The following is a 20,446-nucleotide window of genomic DNA, read 5'->3' on the forward strand; positions in this document are numbered from 1 at the left end:
TTATTTACTTTTTTTTACATGGATGTCTAATCACCCTCAACTGAGAAAGCAGAGGGCTCTGGTCGAGGTGGAGCTATATAGGATGAGAGTTGTCATAAAGAAAACATCACCTACCCTCGCGACTCCTTTTCCCAATGCCCCTTTGGTCATGGCTGCTACCCCCACAGTTTATTTGACTACGGTCGAGGTTGCCGTTGTTGCTGCCCCTACAATTGATCTAGTAATGGCGAGGGTTGTCACTATTGTCGTTGCCCCTCTACTCGACTGAGGCGATTGATCTAGATATGCCTTCCATGAGGGATGAGTGGGCCTGAGCTTATGAGACTTTGGGTGAAAAGGGTGCTTCTGAGCACCAGAGCTCGGCTCCTGATGATGCTAATATAGGGGGGACCTCGTCCTCGTCCATCCTGAGGCATCTGGTCGTGCTCCTCGTTGAGTGCAAAGGGTGCAAAGGGTGCTTCACAACCCCAAGCGCAGGTTCGTAATGTAGTAATAACTCGGTGAGACCGAAGTCGAATCCACAGGGATTAAACTTGTACGTATTCTGAAAATAACTAAAACTAAAACTAGAATAAGATCTAGACCTAAATATGGAATAAAAGAGAGTAATTGTGAATGGAATTTCAATAATCAGAAGGAAACTAGAGCGCCAAGGATCCACTTATACCTATCAAGATGTTATATCACTTGATTCAAGAAACATAATTGGAATTGGAGTCTTATCCTATCCAATTGGAAGATGAAGCAATTAAACTAAATTTGAACTTTTCATTGACCCAGTCACACATGAATGAGTATTATGATGATTGGAAGGGATTCCATCATCCTACCATGCCCAAGAGACGATGGTGAACAACAGGATTTACCAATCTCATAATCTCATAATGGAAAAGAAGATATTCAAAGCTATCATAACATCTATTGTAATTTGAGTCATGATAAATCATAAAAAACTAAAAATATTCCTTAAATTCAAACTAGAAATCAATGAGGTTCAAGAAAAACAAGAATCAAAGTAAGAAAATAATTCAAACATACTACAAGCTTCACCACTTAGCCCTAACTAAGAGGTTTAGCCAACCATAGATATGATTGAAACTAAATCTTATAAAGAAAATATTAAAATTAATTAAGGAAAGAAGAAAAATTCTTGGGAGGCTACTCCACCCTTTGGCTCTACTCCTGAAAACCTAATTTATATTGAAAACCTAATTCATGTTTAAAACTCCTCAAAGAACCCATATTTATAGCCTTTGTCCGACCATCTTTGAAAACTACCTCAAATTTACGTATACTGCGTAATGCCTTCGATGTCATCGAACATAAATCGAATTAGAAAGTCGTGTCTTTTCACACTGCGTGATGCCTTTCACACTACGTAACTCTTCATGTCGTCAAACATACCTTCGATGTCATCAAACGGTCCTTCGATGTCATCGGACAGTCCTTCGAGTTATCGAGAATGTGTCCAGAGTGTTCCAACGAGTTACTCCAGAAATTTGCAAAAATCTCAATGTCATCAAACTGCTTTCGATGTCATCGAACAGGTCTTCGAACAATCGAAAATAATACCGATTGGATATCCATCATTAAAATCCTCCTAAGTCCCACTATACTATTTATTTGACATCCAATCTGTTGATTAAGTCATACAGACCCAGATGAAAGGGAAAAAAACAAAGATCAGATTGATCCAAAACTTTTATGGACCCCAAAAAGTTTTTAATGGTGGACGTTCATTCAAAATTGTTTCCTATAATGTGGTCCACTTAAGATTGGGATATACCTCATTTTTGGTCTCATACCATAAAATGATCTAAAAATATAAATGGACGGCATGGATGAAACACATACATCATGGTGGGGCCCACAGAGCACCGATCATAGCCATTGGTAGGTGGCAGGGGGAGTAGCCAATTCACTTCCCTTTTTAGAATACCCTTCATAAATCGATCGTGAAGGATTTCTGGACGCGTATTACGCGCTGGGACACAAATTTCCTACAAAAGCTTTTCTCGCGGGAAGTTACTGCAATGAGACGTTAGGTGGCACCATGATGTTTGAGAAATCCTTCTGTTCATCTGTTCTGAGAGCTCATTTTAGGACATGTGACGGAAGAGTAAAAACGTGAAAGCATTTCGTACTAATCCATACAGAATCGTTTATAAGGTCATTCCCATTAGGATGAGGTGAAAACGTAAAAACCATGTACGGTAGTTACTGAAACCTCGTTATTTTCTGTCATGCAGCCCACTTGAGTTTTGGATCCAGCTCATTTTCAATCCCATGTCCTAAAATTAGCTTGCAAAACGGATGGATGGAGTGTATTTCCCACAAACATCATGGTGGGCCCACTAGCTGGCTCACTATGATGTATGTGCTTTATCCACCCCATCCATCCATCCCATCATTTTAGGGCATGAGACAAAAAAAAAGAGTTAAATAGAACTCAAGTCGACTATCGAGTAAGAAATAATGGTGATTGAATGCTCACCATTGAAAACTTAATGGGCCACAAAAGTTTTGGATCAAGTTTATATTTGTGCTTTTCCTTCATCGAGTCATTGTGACCAAATCAACAAGTCCAATGGCAAACCTGCATTGAAGTAGGCCTTAAGAAGTATTTGATAGTGGGCATTTAATCACCAATGTTTTCTTGTGGTTGTTGGGAGCGTTGCACAAAATACCTTAGGATCTCGCTTCCCAAAACACTAAAATTATGGGATATAATAAAGCAATGAAATAAATCAAATCACAAACCACATGACATAAGAGATTTTACGTAGAAAACCCTCGAAGAGGTAAAAAACCACGGGACCTAGTCCAGAGCAACAATTCACTATGAAGTAGAACGTTATAACCGATCACAAGCACACACCGCTTGGATCAAACCTTCTTCACTCACGTAGGAGTGGATGAACAATAAGAGAATAATGAAAACAGGAGATCTCACTGATCACGAGGACATAGAAGCACTGAGACGTCGATTGCGCTGTAGATCACCTCTACAAGCAGAATCCTCCCTTCCACAAGCTTCCTCTCTCTCTCTCTCTTCCTTGCTCGTGAAAATGCCTTCGCATACCCTAAAATAGCCCTAGGGACCCTTATTTATAGTTTAGGAAACTCCCTTTCCACACCTCTGCGAAACCGCCACAAATTTATTCAGTCCGCACAAAATCCGCGCAGAATTTGCGTAACCCTCGACTAGTCGAGCCTGACCCTCGATTGGTGAAGGCCAAAAAATCTAGCTTGCTAGACTTTAAGTCGAGCAGTACTCAACTAGTCGAGCAGCTCCCTTCGACCCGTCGAGCCGCCCACTCGACTAGTCGAGCAACGTTGTGAAATAAGATTTAAGACATCCGTGCTGCACTACCTCTCCTCTGAATTTGGGAGGAAAACCCTATCAAAATTTTCCCTTTCTGACTCAGGAGGAATTCGCCTTCTTCAAGCCAGCCTGGTTTCTACAAACCTCAAACTTGCCCTTAAGCAATGCCTTGGTCATCATGTTTGACCCATTATCGCCCGTGTGAACCTTCTCAAGCTGTAACACCTTCTGTTCCAAAGTATCCCTGATCTAGTGATACCGAATCTCTATGTACTTTGACTTCGAGTGCTGACTTAGATTCTTGCTCAAGTGTATAACACTTTGACCATCACAATAGACCACGTGCTGCTCCTGCTTCAGGCTAAGTTCTTGTAGGAACATCTTTATCTAAAACATTTCTTTACATACATCAGTGACCGCAATATACTTGGGATCTGTCGTCGACAATGCTACGACCTTATGTAGCTTGCTCTGCTAAGAAACCGCTCCCCTTGCAAACGTGAATATGAACCCTGGTGTAGACTTCCTAGAGTCGATGTTACCTGTGATATCTACATCTGTGTAGCCTTCTAACACAGGTTTTCCGTCACCATAGCATAGGCTCAACCTAGATGAGCCTCTTAGATACCGCAGTGTCCATTTCACTGTTGCCCAATGTTCTTTGCCAGGATTAACAAGATATCGGCTGGCAACACCAACCGCATAAGCTATATCTGGGCGCGTACACGCCATACCATACATCAAACTTTATACCGTTGACGCGTAGGGTATCTTCCTCATCTCATCTACTTCTGCCTTCATCTTTGAACACTGCTTGTCACTCAATTTGAAGTGATCATCCCGTGAAGTACTAACCGGCTTCGCTGCATTCATATTGAACCGCTCTAGGACTTTCTCAATATATTGCTCTTGTGACAATTAAAGCTTTCTGCTGCTTCTGTCAGGGTTATCTCCATTCCTAAGATCTGTTTAGTCGGGCCCAAGTCTTTCATCGCAAATGACTTGCCCAACTCCTGTTTTAGCCTATCAATCTTCTTGATGTCTTTACCCATGATGAGCATGTCATCAACGTATAACAGCAGAACTAAGAAATCACCATCTGAGAACTTGTGCATGAATACACAGTGGTCCGACTTTGTTCTGTCATATCTATGCTTTAACATGAACGAGTTGAACTTCTAGTATCATTGCCTTGGAGCTTGTTTCAGCCCATACAAACTCTTCCTAAGCCCACACACCATATGCTTTTTTCCCTTGACTTTGAACCCCTCTGGTTGGTGCATGTAGATCTCTTCTTCCAGGTCACCATGGAGAATGACAGTTTTAACATCTAACTGCTCTATCTCCATATCCATACTAGCCTCCAACCCAAGTAACATCCGTATGGATGTCATCTTCACCACTGGTGAGAATATTTCCTTAAAATCTATACATTTCCTCTGACTAAACCCTTTCACCACAAGTCTGGCCTTGAACCTCATTTGTGAATTCTTTTGCTCAACCTTCTTTCTGAACACCCACTTGTTGCTCAGAACTTTCTTGCCCTTAAGCAACTTCACCATATCATAGATGTGGTTTTTATATAAAGATTTCATCTCTTCTTGCATAGCTTTCAACCACTCCCCCTTATGCTCGTCAGTTAGGGCCTCAAAATAATCTTCTGGCTTTTCCCCATCAGTGAACATAATTACTCATGCGTCGAGTACTTCTTAAACGGGTGTCTGTCCTTAGATGTCCTTCTCACTTGTGGCTTAATAGGTGGATCAAGTGGGGGCTGCTCCCCCGGTCCATCTTCTGTAGGAACTCCCTCATCCTCTGCATGTTGCTGTACTCCCCCGTCATCAGGCACCATAGGAGTAACTGAATCCATGTCCTCTAGCTCACCTGAATTAGGTCGGGTCTTCTTTGGCTTACAAATGTCTTCTATACATTGATCTTCAAAGAAGACCACATCTCTGCTCCTAACGAGCTTCTTCTCGGTCGGATCCCATAATCTGTAGCCAAAATTTTCATCACCGTACCCCAAGAACACACATTGGCTGATCTTCATATCGAGTTTGGACATCTCGTCCTTTGGTACGTGAACGGATGCCCTGCATCCAAACACCCTGAGATAACTGTATGATGGATCTTGTCCAGTCCACACTTTTCCAAGTACTTATCCATTCAATGGGGCTGATGGAGACCTTTTTATCAAATACACTACCGTGTGCATTGCTTCTGCCTAGAACATCTTGGGCAACTTTGTAAGGGATAACATGCATCTGATTCTCTCTACAATGGTGTGATTTATTCGCTCAGCTACACCATTATGCTGAGGGGTCTTGGGAACCGTCTGTTCATGCCGTATACCCAGGAACTTAAAATACTCATGAAAGTCACTAATGTATTCACCACCATTGTGAGTGCAGATGCACTTTAATGATCTACCTGTCTCTATCTCGACCAAAGCATGAAACATTTTAAACATACAAAAGACCTCGTCCTTAGATTTCAAAGCATAAACTCAAACCCTCCTAGATGCATCATCTATAAAAGTGATAAAATACAGTGCCCCACCTAAGGTTTTTGTCCTCATAGGACCACAAACTTCAGAATAAACCAAATCTAATACATGCATTTTATTAACATGGGAAGCAGATTTAACAAATGAAACTTTATATTGCTTCATTGATAAACAATCAATACAGGTTTTAAGAGGCATACTCGTCACTTATGTAAGGAGCCATTTCTTCGCTAGTAGTTGAAGCCCTTTTTTCACTCATTTGGCGTAGACGCTTGTGCCACATGTCAGTAGCTGAATCTTCAGCTATGTTCAATCCACCTTTGTACACATTGACACTTACCTTGTAAAGGGTGCAACACTTCTTTCATTTGGCTGCAATCAACAAACCCTTGATGAGCTTCCAACACCCACCAATAAATCGGCTTTCATAGCCATCTCCATCCAACCTTCCCGTCGACATCAAGTTGAAGCGAATGTCTGGAATGTGTCTCACATCTCTGAGAACCAATGTGCAGCCCACATTGGTCTTCACACAAATATCACCGATCCCTATGATATTCGATACGCCAGAATTTTCCATCTTCGGGGTCCCAAAGTCATCTGACTTGCAGCTTGTGAAGAAATCATGTCGCATGAAATGAGGCTCCTAAGTCTATCACCCAGTCAGTGTCCTGACTAGTAGCCATGAGGCAAACATTATGATATGCTGAAAGAATAACTACAACGTCACCATTTGAAGCAATCGTAGTGGAGTTTGATTCATCTTCCTTCTCCTTTCCCTTTCCTTTCTTGTCATTCTTCTTCTTATGACATTCATGCTTGTAGTGACCCTTCTTACCACAATTCCAGCATTCAACATCCTTCCTGACACTCGACTTGCCTCTTGATTTATCTCGGGCCTTTTCACCATTTCTGTTCTTTTCTCTCCCCCGATCTTGTGTCACAAGGGCATCTTATTGAGTAGACCCCTGAGACTTCCTCTGTTGTAACGCCCTGAAATTCAGGGGTCGAGCATAACTCAGCTCCCGAGTTCCAAAACATCACTTATGCAATATATATCTGTCTCCTCATTGAAGAGACAATTAGTTACCTATTATATGGACACCTTTCCGTCTGGCGCGAAGTTACTCATAAACACCACCAATGTCTCTCAACTGACAGGCAATGAGCTAAGCAATAACAAAACCTGTAGTTCATTGTTCATGACCATCTTTATAGCGAAGAGCCGATTCAATATATTGCTAACTTCATTCATGTGCTAAGCCACATAACTACCATCTTTGAACATGAGATTCACAAGTCGTCTTATCAGAAAAATCTTATTGCCGGTTGTCCTTCTCTCATACAACCCTTGCATTTTCAGCCATATGCTAGTGGCTGAGGTCTCTCTAGGCACATGGTGGAATATAGAATCATTCAGCCATTGTCTAATATACCCCACCGCCTTCCTGTTCAAAATTTTCCAATCATCATCTGACATATCCTTTGTCTTTGAATTGTTGGTAAGGGCTGGATTAATCTATGTATCATATCATCTAGTCCCCACCAAAGATACGACGAGATTTCCAATGGAATTCAAAATCCACTAAATATGTGGCGCCCACGTTAGGCATCTATTTTATCATATCCACTAAATATGTGGGGCCCGTTGGGAGCGTTACACAAAAAACCTTAGGATCTCGCCTCCCAAAACACTAGAATTATGGGATATAATAAAGCAATGAAATAAATTAAAACACAAATTATACGACATAAGAGATTTTACGTGGAAAACCCTTGAAGAGGTAAAAAACTACGGGACCTAGTCCAGAGCAACAATTCACTATGAAGTAAAACGTTACAACCGATCACAAGCATACACCGCTTAGATTAAACCTTTTTCACTCTCGTAGGAATGGATGAACAATAAGAGAATAAAGAAAATGGAGAGATCTCACCTATCACGAGGACGTAGAAGCGTTGAAAAGTCGACTGCGCTGTAGATCACCTCTACGAGCAGAATACTTCATTCCATAAGCTTTCTCTCTCTCTCTCTCTCTTCCTTAGTCATGAAAATGCCTTGGCATACCTTAGAATAACCTTAGGGACCCCTATTTATAGTTTAGGAAACTCGCTTTCCGCACCTATGGGTAACTGCCTCAAATTTATGCAGTCCGCAAAAAATCCGCGCAGAATCTGTGTTATCCTCGACTACTCGAGCCGAGTCCTCGACTGGTCAAAGGACTCCTTCGACCGGTCGAGCCTGACTCTCAACTGGTCGAGGCCAAAAAATCTAGCTTGTTGGACTTTGAGTCGAATAGCTCCCTTCGACTGATTGAGCCGCTTCCTTTGACCGGTCGAGCTGCCCACTCGACCAGTCGAGCAGCGTGGTGAAACAAGATTTAAGACATTCATGCTGCACTACCTCTCCTCTGAACTGAGGAAGAAAACCCCATTAATAATGTGGTCCACCTAAGATTTAGATTTACCTCGTTGGCTCATGCTCCTTAAATGAGTTGACAAAATAGATGAACGGTGTGGAAAAGATGCATCATAGTGAGACCCACATAGCACCAAATAATAACTACATAAGGACTGGTATGCCATCCCAGTCCAGCCTTTTCAGCCACAACACATCTTCGGTGTGTGACCCTGCATGATTAACCACCGTGGCTGTGAAGTACCATTGCTTTTTCGCCACAAGCTGAAGAATTTTTGGATTAGAGTTTTGAGTGATAGGCAGGCACCTAAATATTACTAAGAAATTAATGTAAAACACAATTAAATCAAATCAAACCGTCCAAATCAGAGATCTTGGTTTATATGTTACTCTTCAAAAACTTACACTCAATTTATTAACCCACTATTAGATTGGTTGACATTTATTGGATGGTTAAAACTGAAAAATATCTAATTGTCCTATTTCCACAAACAAACGGATTCAGAGGTCAGGATTGTTCTACATGGCATTTCGATAGTGGGGTCCACAATTTAGTAGGCGTGCAGCATGTGATAGATGCGACATAGAGAAATTTGATTAGTCAGAACATTTTGTTAAAATTTGGCACACGCAAAGCATATTGGAAAGTTATTTGGATAAATACCATCTCCGATAGATGTCCACCACATCACTTGTAACTGGTGTTCGTAAAGTCTCGTCATGCATGTTGGCCGAAATGACAATAGTCACATTAAACCCGGGGATATACTCGAAGACTTTGAAATGTGCATGACTCAAATTAAAAGGGGAAGACCCTGCTCGCTTAGGTATCTACCACATATGGGGTTACGTTTTCCCTAATTTGGGAAAATGACATAGGATGCACGGAACCACCCTATTTGCGAGGTTTGATTAAAAAAATCAGGCTAGCTTAATTCAAATGTTCGGAGTTTGGCTAGCAACCCCAACCTCAACCAGCTAGTTGGTTTCGAAGCTATGTGGGCCCATCATGTTGCATTCATCCATTTTGACAACTCATTTTAGGCTATGAGTCTAAAAATGAGATAGATTTAAATCTCATGCAAACCAGTGTTGATTGAATGTTTCTGTTATAAAAAAAAACTTCTTCATATCCATTACAATATATATTTGCCATCCAACCATTTGATGAGATTACACAAACTTGGATGAAAGAAAAACACAAATATCAGCTCAGCCCAAAACTTCCCTGGCCCTCAAAAGATTTTCAACAATAAGTATTCAATCCCTACATTTCTATGGTGTAGCCCACCTAAGATTGGATCCACCTAATTTTTAGGCTCATGCTCTAAATTAAGCTGACAAAATGGATAAATATCATGATAAAAACGGATGCAAATTAGCTCATGCTCTAAAATAAGCTGACAAAATGGATAAATATCATGGATAAAAACGGATGCGAATTAGCTGCTCACACGTTGTGCAGCGAGACTCACTGCTGAAATTACATCACCATGTTTTGTGAGACCCACCATGATGTATGTATTGTATCCACACCGTCCATCTATTTAGAAAGATCATTTTAAGGTATGAGCCAAAGAATGAGTCAGATCCAAAGCTTGAGTGGACCCCACCACAGAAAACAGTGCAGAGAGTGACGTCCACCATTAAAAATTTCTAATGGCCACAAAAGTTTTCGATCAAGCTGAAATTTGTGTTTTAGCTTCTTTCATGACTGTCTTAACTTATGAACATGTTGGATCTCAGATATATGTCACAGAAGACGTTAGGAAGGTTTCAATGGTGGGCGTCACTCTTTCCACAGTTTTCCGTGGTGGGTCCAATCCAGATTTGGATCTGACTCATTCTTTGCCTCATGCCTTAAAATGATCTCTCCAAATGGATGGATGGTGTGGATACAACCCATAGATCATGGTGGGTCCAACAGAACTTGGTGACGTCACTTCAGTAGCCAGTCTTGCCGCTCAACCTGTCAGTATCTAATCCGCGTCGGATAAAAACACATACATCATAGTGGGCCCACAAAGCTTTGACATCACACAAGCTAGCTTGTGGTGTTGGGGTCAGTAGCCCAGCTTAAAACCTATAAATTCACGTTTTATGGCCCACCAGAGTTTTAGAATACTCTGAAATTTGGATAATTATTTTCTCCTAAATGAGGCAATCAGATGACATATAACAATTAAACACCACGGTGGATACTACACAGAACTAACAGTGGAAGTCCCATCCTCGTTTATTTCCCCTGTAGTGTGGCCCACCCGAGTGGTTTTTCATCACGATTTTTGGGTTGAATGGTGAACATTGGACAACGTACCTGATGAACGGGTTGGATCTTATGATAGTTACCCTCACGTGGCTCTCGGTTAACAAAAGTAAACCTAGCGAGTGACCTAGCGCCAGGTACGATGCCGCGGTTCTTACTCAGGAAAAATAGATCTGCTAATCCGAGGTGCGTGTAGAAGGCAGATTATGTACATGCCACCATCTGAGACAAGATGACATATAAGCACGGATCCTGTCCTTCCATCAGAGAGTTATGGATATGAAGGTTCTCTGACCGAAGAATCAGAACGGTCTAATTTTAAGGTGGGGCACAGTTTCTGAGTCAAATGCACGGTAGGGAAGAAGCTTGACTGAGCTTTTCTAACCCATCAACCTGTTTCTAATAGCGTAGCCCACCTGATGAGTGGATTATTTTGATTTCTGGATGAGAAAATCAACACAGTAGGACCCACCTAATGAACGGCTTGGATATTGCACGTGGTTTGCAAACCACACCGAAAGGGAGTAGTTTCCATCTTAGCCTTGGATGGATGAGGGTATTCGTGGACCACCGTCTAAGAAACCACATCTCATCTCACCTTTGCATGGATGGTGAACGCCTTTGATCAGTGAAAATTTTCCTTATGGCTCATAAGAATGGGACCTTACGATTGAACGGTCTGGATCATAAGCCTGACTCATTATTGGGCTCATACCCTAACATGATTTTTTAAAAATGGATGGACGCCGTAGATAAAATACACACATCACAGTAGTCCCACGGAGCCCTCGCAAGGACACTCGTCTCTAGCCAGGTCCCGGTGGGATTACTACCCAGAAGTGGATTTCCTTTCGCAGGAAGGATTTCCTTTTGCAGGAAGTTTCTGCGCTGGAAACCCACCATGATATTTCTAAGAAATTCATTCCGTTCATCCTTTTTTTGATATCATTACAGGGTATTGGGCCAAAAATGAATCAAATCTAATACTAAACTGGGCCGAAAATATGAGAATTTAATGTCCACGGCTTAAATATTAGTGGGGCCATGTAAGTTTTGAATGTTAATATTTTTGTTTTCAGTTCATCTCAGTGGAAATGACGATATGAAACGGTATGTATGGCATGTAAACATCACTGCCGATCCCAGGGAAGTTTCAATGGTGGGAATTTCCCTACTCATATTTTCCTTTAGTGTGGCCCACTTGAGTCTTGGATCTCATTTTTTGTAACAATTCTTAAAATGAGCTCAAAAATCGTACGGACAGGATAGATTTCTCACAAACGTCACAGTGGCTCCACCTAGGTTTGCAGAGCAGGACCTTGAACTTACTGATACAGGCTTTCCCAGGAAATCCACGTCCTTATGCCCAATCCGCTTCCAGTGAAAATGTCCAGTTAGTGGTCCGGTCTACAGCGACCTCAAAAATCAGAGTAGATTCCTGTGTTTGTTCAGCGCCATTCTGAAAATGGTGGTGATTCATCTTATCACAGGTGGCAATTAGTGGTCCGGTCTACAGCGACCTCAAAAATCAGAGTAGATTCCTGTGTTTGTTCACCGCCATTCTGAAAATGGTGGTGATTCATCTTATCACAGGTGGCAATGATGCACAACCATCCAACCATTAATCTTGTGAGTCCCACTGTGGATGTAATATCTCTCCAAAGTCTCGCTGATCAAGTAATCCCAACCATCTAACTAATTGCAAGAAAATGTATGTACGTGGCATGGTGAGCGGTCCAAATTCGAATTATGACAGTTTGTTGCGGGTAAAAATGGACTGACCAAATAGAAAAGGCCAGGTCTGACGGCTGCGCGCGATGACATGAGGTTGGTTAACCCTGTTGCGACCAAGAGCCCCTCAATGACCAAAGAACGTCAACTCTTGCTGGGATAGAGATTGTCCTGGAGCTCGCCCGCGAGAAGCTTTGGTTTAAGCATTCGGACAGAAGCAGTTCGGTAAGCCAACCTGCTACTTAACGAAGGAAAGCTAGACCACGGTTCACCTTAGTATTCACGTGGGCAAATCGCTCTATGAAACAATCATATGAGTCACCCCGGCCTCTTACTGCTCACTTCTGCTTGTTTCAACCTGACCCTAACTGACTCTACCCGAGATCCCAGTCGAGGATCTTGGAAGACGATTGTAATACGGATCTCCCTTAGATCTCAGCCAAGGATCTCGGGAGATATCTGTAGCATTCTCGGAAACAAATCCCTCTTGGGATCCAAATCCTACTATAATACGTTCTTACTAAATATGGAATATCCCTCTATGCTACCGCCTCTCCCCACCTATAAATAAAAGCATCTCTAATGGTGAAAGGTACGCACAATCCTAGTTCAAAAACCAATTCTTTCTACTAGACTCAGATTTCTTACCTGAATTAGGCATCGAAGGATCCCCTACTGCAGCCAGGGTCTCATTTGTCTTCTCTTTGTGCAAGCATTCAATGGTTTACGGAGGGTTAACCAAATTTCTACATCAACAGTTTGGCGCCGTTTGTGAGAACAACATCGAAAGCTGTTCTCATCACCCACAAGAGTTTGACAATGATGAAAGGGAGAAAGAAAGCCCAGACCATCACCGATGTGTCCAACCCCGTGCTGCCAGAATAATCTGTGGATCATCGGGACTCATCTTCCCAACCTCAGGTTGACTTTGCCCCCGTGGGCTCAGCGCAGCGATCCCGGAATCGGGGAGGTCGACTTGTCTCTCTTGAACATCAAGTCGAAGCTTTGACTAGCAACATTGATCAGATAAGACGAATGTTGGAGCGACAAATCCCTCCCCCCAACGAGGGGGCTGAGGAAGTTGTTGCTCGAGCAAACATAGAAGTCTCTGCACCATCTCGAGCATCCGCTGACTACCGGAGGAGCAAACAGATCGGCGCATCACCTTCCCATGCTTCGGGCATTGCCATGTTAGCTACCTCCGACTTACGTCATAAGTTGTAGGAGGAGGTGTGGCGAGGCTCCTGAGACCAAGGCCAAGGCGATAGGCAAAAACGAAGATCCCTTGGAGGCCGAGCTCAATGAACTACGAGGTCAGATCAACGATATGCAACAGGCCTATTGCGCACATGCTTCGACCTCGATAGAAGTAATGCTGGAAGAAACTGAGCCACCGTTTACCGTCGATATCATGCATACCCAGCTCCCACCCAGATTTTGGATGCCGTGAATCGCTCCTTATTTTGCGACCACTGATTTGGCCGAGCACTTGAAATCTTTTAGGGCTTGGATGAAGCTTCATGGCGCATCAATTGAGGTTATGTGCCGGGCGTTCTCCTTAACCCTAATAGGAGCAGCTCGGAAGTGGTTTCAGCAATTGAAGCCACAGTTTATCAGCTCGTGTATACAACTTATCAACGCCTTTATTACTAACTTCATCGGATGAAAGAAAAGGCTCAAACCAACAACTCACCTCCTCACCATTATCTAGAAAGAACACGAGATGCTGAAAGATTACATTAAACGCTTCAACTTGGAAGTGATGCAAATTGAGGGCTATTCGGATTAGATCGCCCTGGCCTCCATGATGGTCGGCCTAAGGGAGGGAAGGTTCCTCTTCTCATTCGACAGGAACTCGCCTATAACATTGGCCGATCTCCTCAACCGAGCTAAAAAATACTCCAACGCCGAGGAGCTTTTTAGTTCATGAAAATTCACTCAGAATAGGAGAAGCTCAACCAAGGAGAAGCGACCTAAGGAAGAACAAGCATCGGCCCCCAACAAGCAGCAAAGAAAGGGCGACAATTCGACTAGAGGTTAGCGTCCGAGCAGACGATCTGAAAGAAAATTCGGTTGTTACACTCCCCTCAATGCGACGCCTGAGCAGGTTCTTATGGAAGTCTAAGACAAACAACTCCTCAAATGGTTGAACCAGATGAAGTCCGACGCCGACAAGCGGGACAAATGAAAGTACTGCCACTTTAACCGTGACCATGGGCACTTCACTAGACCTATGAGTAGTGGTATCGACATACCATCTTACGATGAAGTTCTTGACCAAGCACGGAGTTGGGTAGGTTAGAGGAGATCAACAAGAAGCTCGACAGTGTTACTCCATGGCACTAAGAATACAGCACTACGCGATGGCCATCATCTCCCTCAATCCTCAGGAGGACTCGATTGAAAGAGAGTGTCCAATGGAGGACCTCGTAACCATTCCGCTCAATGAATCTAACCCGACCCGGACGGTACAAATCAGTTCATCACTAGCCCCAACTCGGTGGGACGAGATCATGGAACTCCTCCGACGACACGTTGACGTATTCGCCTAGTCTCATTAGGACATTCTTGGAATTGACCCAAAAGTAATGGTTTACACACTAAATGTCGACCCTGACTACAAACTAGTGAGGCAAAAGCGACAGACCTTCGAACTATAATGGTATGCCATCATCAGTGAAGAGGCCAGCAAGCTCATCGAAGTAGGCTTTATCAAAGAGATCTACTATCCAGTCATGGATCGCTAACGTCATCCTAGTAAAAAAGTCCAATGGGAAGTGGCAGGTCTGTGTTAATTACACCAACGGAAACAAAGCCTGCCCTAAGGATAGTTTCCTTCTTCCACGAATCGACCGGCTGGTTGATAGTACAACAGGGCATAAGCTCCTAGGCTTTATGGATGCTTACTTGGGATACAATCAGATTGCCATGCATCCCCACGACAAAGTAAAAAGCTACCTTTGTCACTGACAAAGGACTCTACTGCTACAAAGTCATGCCCTTTGGGCTGAAGAACACTAGGGCCACGTACCAACAACTCGTTAACAGAATGTTCACTCAGCAGATCGGACGCTCCAATGAGGTCTATGTCGACGACATGCTTGTTAAGAGCATCAAAGACTCAAACCATATTGGCGATCTCGAGGAGATGTTCGCAATCTTATGGAAATACTAGATGAAACTGAATCCAAGTAAATGCGCCTTTGGTGTCAGTTCGAGAAAATTCTTGGGCTTCCTGGTCAACCAAAGGGGAATAGAGGCAAATCCTGACAAGATCTAAGCCCAATTAGACATGAGTTCGCCCAAAATGACGAAGGAAATTCAGTGCCTTATTGAAATAGTAGCCACTCTCAACCGTTTTGTCTCCCAATCCACTGACAAGTGTGTCCCATTCTTCAAACAGTTAAAGAAAAATAAAAGGTGGAGTGGACCAAGGAATGCAAGCTCGCCTTCCAAAAGCTCAAATAGTACTTAGGTTTACCCCGCTACTTTCAAAACCCGAGCAAGGAGAGCCACTACTGCTATACTTAGCAATCTCAACAGCAGCTGTAAGCTCGGCCCTTATTCAAGAGTAAAAAGGAAAACAACTATCAGTGTACAATGTCAATAAAGCTTTGGTCTCGGTGAGACCAGGTATCCAAACATCGAGAAGCTCGCGCTGGCTCTACTCGTGTCATCCTGCTGCCCTGACCCTACTTCCAGGCCTATGCAATCGTAGTCCCGACTAATCAGCCTCTCTGTCAAGTGCTCCCGATTAATCGATCAGGCTGTTCGATCGATCGATATTCCTTATTTCAGTACAGATTCAAGACATCTAGACGATAATCTCCATTATAGCTTTAATCATCATGAACTATAGCTCCAAGCTCCATCTCTAATCGTCTCCATTATAGCTTTCTCATCACCAACTGTTATAACCTAGGGGTTGCATACCCCAAGTGCAGGGTTGCAAAGTAGTGATAATTCAATAAGACCGAGGTCGATGCATAGGGAATGTGAAAGACAATTAGAACTAGTTTAAAGTTAAGATTAAGATCTAAGAAATTCAGCATATTTATGTAAGGTAAAAATAATAATTAAAAACATTAGGATCCAGTGGATTCACTTCTAACAATCACAATATCTAATTCATCGACTCATCTTTTATAACTAAACTATAATCGGATTCCAATCCATTATAATTAGAAGATTAAATAGTTAAATTAATCACAAACATCTAACAAGTGTTGAGGGTTAAATATTGCATATTATCCCCCATTTATATTTTGGTTTTATGAATATGATAATGCTTAATGTTCTATTTTGCTCATGTTTGTGTTGCTAGATGAATTTAAGAGCTTGGATTAAAAAGGGTGTTAAAAGCATGGATTTGATGTTCAAGAATCATCAAGGCAAGGGATGTTCTTAGGAGACCAAGATTAAAGAATTCACATGCCAAAGATCTAAGAAAATCAAGTGAGGAATGAAGAGATTCAAATATTTGAAGTGAAGAAAAAGAATCTTAAAATTGTCCTGAAAATAAATATATTCCTAAAATTGTCCTGAAGAAACATATTCTGAAATTCTGGGTCATTCTGTGAAATTGTGCAGAATGAAGTCTATTTTGAAAAACTACGTAAATTTGAGGCGGTTTCCAGAGTTTTCCAATTAGGTGCGAAAGTTAAAATTTCACAACTATAAATAGGACTCCCTAAGATGTTCCTAGGCATCTTTTAGGGTTTAAAGAGTGAAGCAAAAGGGTGGAGAAGCTGTCGCCAAGAGTTTTTCTTCTTCTTCCTTAGTTGTTTTCATGTTTTTCTTATGAGACTTTGGTCCAATCATGTCTATAGCTGGCTAAACGAAGCTTGTATCGTGATGGGATGTTTCTCTTGCTTTGATTCATATTTATGTTGAACCTTCTTTGATTCTAATTTAATATTTAAAGAATACTTTTAGTTTTTAATGGTTTATTGTGACTCAAATTACAGTAAATCTGCAATAGCTTTGAGTATCTTCTTTTCCTGATTTTGAGATTGTGGGATTAGTAAATCCTATTGTTGGCCATCGTCACATGGGTATGGTTTAGTGATGAAATCCCTTCCAATTATCATAATTCTCCTCCATTGAGAATTAGGTCAAGGAAAGTTCAGATTTGATCTTAATTGTTATATCTTTCAATTGGATAGGATAGGACTCCAATTCCAATTGTGATACTTGAATCAAGTAAGAGGGCTCCCTGATCACTGCAAGTGGATCCTTGGCACTCTAGGTCACTTTTGATATCTGATAAATCCTTCACAGTTGCTCCCCTTTATTCCAAATTTAGATTTAGATATTTTTCTAGTTCTAGTTCTAGTTCTTTTCATAATACATATAAGTTTAGTCCTTGTGGATTCGACTTCGTTCTCACGAGTTATTACTACATCGCGACCCTACATTTGGGGTTATGAACAAGTTTTTTGCGCCATTGCCGGGGATTGACGGCTGCATTTTTTAAATTTAATTAGTCTTATAATTAGGTTAAGATTAAGATTTATTTACTTTCTATTTTTAGATTAAGGTTTCTCTTAATTTGTTTTTAGAAACCAACTTAGCTTTCCATTTCTAGGTTTAGAAACTTACTTTTTTCATTTTTGGAAACTTTCCTTTTTTGTTTTTAAAAACTAGGTTACTTTTTTTTTTTAATATAGAAACTTTCCTAATTTATTATTAGAAACTTTCTTTTTTCATTTTTAGAAACTTTCTTTTTTCGTTTTTAGAAACTAGTTTTTTTTTTTAGAAACTTTCCTTTTTAATTTTAGACACTAACTCATCTTTTTATTTCTATTTTTAGAACTTTCTTATTTCTTTTTTAGAAACTAGTTTACTTTCCTTTTTTCTTTTTTAGAAACTTACTTTTTATTTTTAGAAACTTTCCTTTTTATTTTTTTAGAAACTAGGTTGTTTTCTTAGTTCTTTTTTTTAGAAACTTACTTTCCTTTTTTTAAGTTTAGAAATTTTCCTAATTTGTTTTTAGAAACTAACTCATCTTTCTATTTTTAGAAACTTTCTATTTCACTTTTTAGAAAAAACTAATTTACTTTCCTTTTTCTTTTACAGGATCCTAACATAGAAACTTCTAATATGGTAACTTTTTTCTAATTTTATCTCTTTCTATTTCTAGATTTCTATTTCCCCTTTTCTTTTTAGGTTTAGGTTTGATTCTGAAATTGAGGGCTAAGAGTGTTTCATGTCTAAGTGAGTTCGTGATAACACTTGACGTCTCTTGAGTGAAGGAGGATTGGTTGAGGGGTTATCTATCCATTACAGGATTAAACACCACTCGAGATCCATAAAGTTAAACGAAGTTATGGCTGTAAATCAACCTCTAAATCCACCCCAACTTAGGGCGGAGGAAATCCAAGATGAGAACGAGGTACATCGAGCACCCCCGCCTTGTACTTTACGAGACTATTTACAACCGGTGTGGGTGAGCACCCCTTCTTATATGATTTTTCCAGAAAATATAGGAAACATAGACATCATGCTAGGAGTGATCCAACTCATTCCAAAGTTCCTTAGGCTTGAATATAAAAATCCATATTTACACTTGAAAGAGTTTGATGAGATCATAACCACTTTATACTTTCTTAATGTGTCTGAGGATATAATCCGACGGAAACTTTTCCCTTTCTCCCTGAAAGAAAAGGCTAAGATGTAGTTACATTCACTACATCCATGATCTATTGACAAATGGAATGACACAACAAGGGAGTTCATAAAGAAATTCTTCACATATCATAAAATAAACACCATAAAAAAGTCGATCATGAACTTTGCCTAAGGGAAAGATGAAACATTCTTCCAATGTTGGGTGCGGTTCAAGGATCTTGTCAGTTCATGCCCACAACACGGTCTTGAAACGTGGAGCATAATAAATTTCTTTCATGAAGAACTGACATCTTCCATACACTAATTCATTGAGACAATGTGCAATGGGGAATTCCTGAACAAAGATGTTGATGAAGTGTGATATTACTTTAATAAACTTGCTGAAACCGCACAATCGTGAGACATCTCCCCAAGAATGAGCATCATGTCTAAGCATACTCAATCAAAGGAGAGAGGTGAAATATATCTTTTGAAAGAGGAAGATGATATCAAAGCTAAAGTAGCCAGTCTCACAAGGAAACTTGAGGCCATTGAACTTAGGAAGGATAAGGATAAGAAAATTGTCTGTGGTATTTGTGCTTGTAACATTCATACAACTGAAAATTTTCCAACAATACCTGCGTTTCAAGAAATATTGAATGAACAATCAAATGCAGTAAACAACTAATAAAGACCTTTCAAGGGACTCACTTCGAACACATACAACTCTAGCTGGAGAAATTATCCGAATTTCAGTTGGAGGTATAGATAATCTGTTATACCTCAAGGAATCCCTAATCAATTCTTAAATTAAGGGAAACCTCAAGAGGAATTGGTTCAAAATTTTCGAGAGCTCATCCAGCAAAGTACTCTTCAAGTCTTACAAGAACTCACAAAGGCTATACAAAAGATAGACTTACGCGTTACGATTATGGAGAAAGGGATGCTTCCAGCCCAACCTATTCTCAATCCTAAACCATAATACGAAGTTAGTTAACCAAGCTCTTCAAATTCAATGGAGCAAGCTAAGTCCATCACCACTCTTAGGAGTGAGAAGATAATTGACAAATTTATTTCGGTAAGGGCTGAAGAGTCTAAGGACCCGGATGTAGATGAGAATGATAAACTAAGAGATGCTCCACATGAGGTAGAACCGGAACTTCAAAGCAAACTAGTTGCTCCATTCCCCCAAGGTTGATTGCACCAAAACCTCTTTCTAACTCTCAGGACATTCTAGAGGTACTGAAACAAGTGAAGGTCAACATTCCTCCATTGGATGCTGTAAAATAAATACCTTCATATGCCAAAATTTTGAAATACTTATATAGGACCAAAAGACGACAAAATATCCAAAAGAAAATATTTTTGACAGAGAAAGTGAGTGCCATCTTAAAGCAAGATGTACCACAAAAATACAAAGATCCTGGTAGCCCAACCATTGCTTACGTAATTGGGAATTACCACATTGAGCATGCACTTTTTGACTTAGGAGCAAGTGTAAATCTGATCCCATACTTAGTGTCATGCCCCGAACTTGGAAACCGGGCTCACAAAATTTTTGATCACCAAATTCGGTGCCGAATTCGGCGA

This window comes from Magnolia sinica, chromosome 15, assembly GCF_029962835.1.
Source record: "Magnolia sinica isolate HGM2019 chromosome 15, MsV1, whole genome shotgun sequence".
In the NCBI taxonomy this organism is placed as follows: Eukaryota; Viridiplantae; Streptophyta; class Magnoliopsida; order Magnoliales; family Magnoliaceae; genus Magnolia; species Magnolia sinica.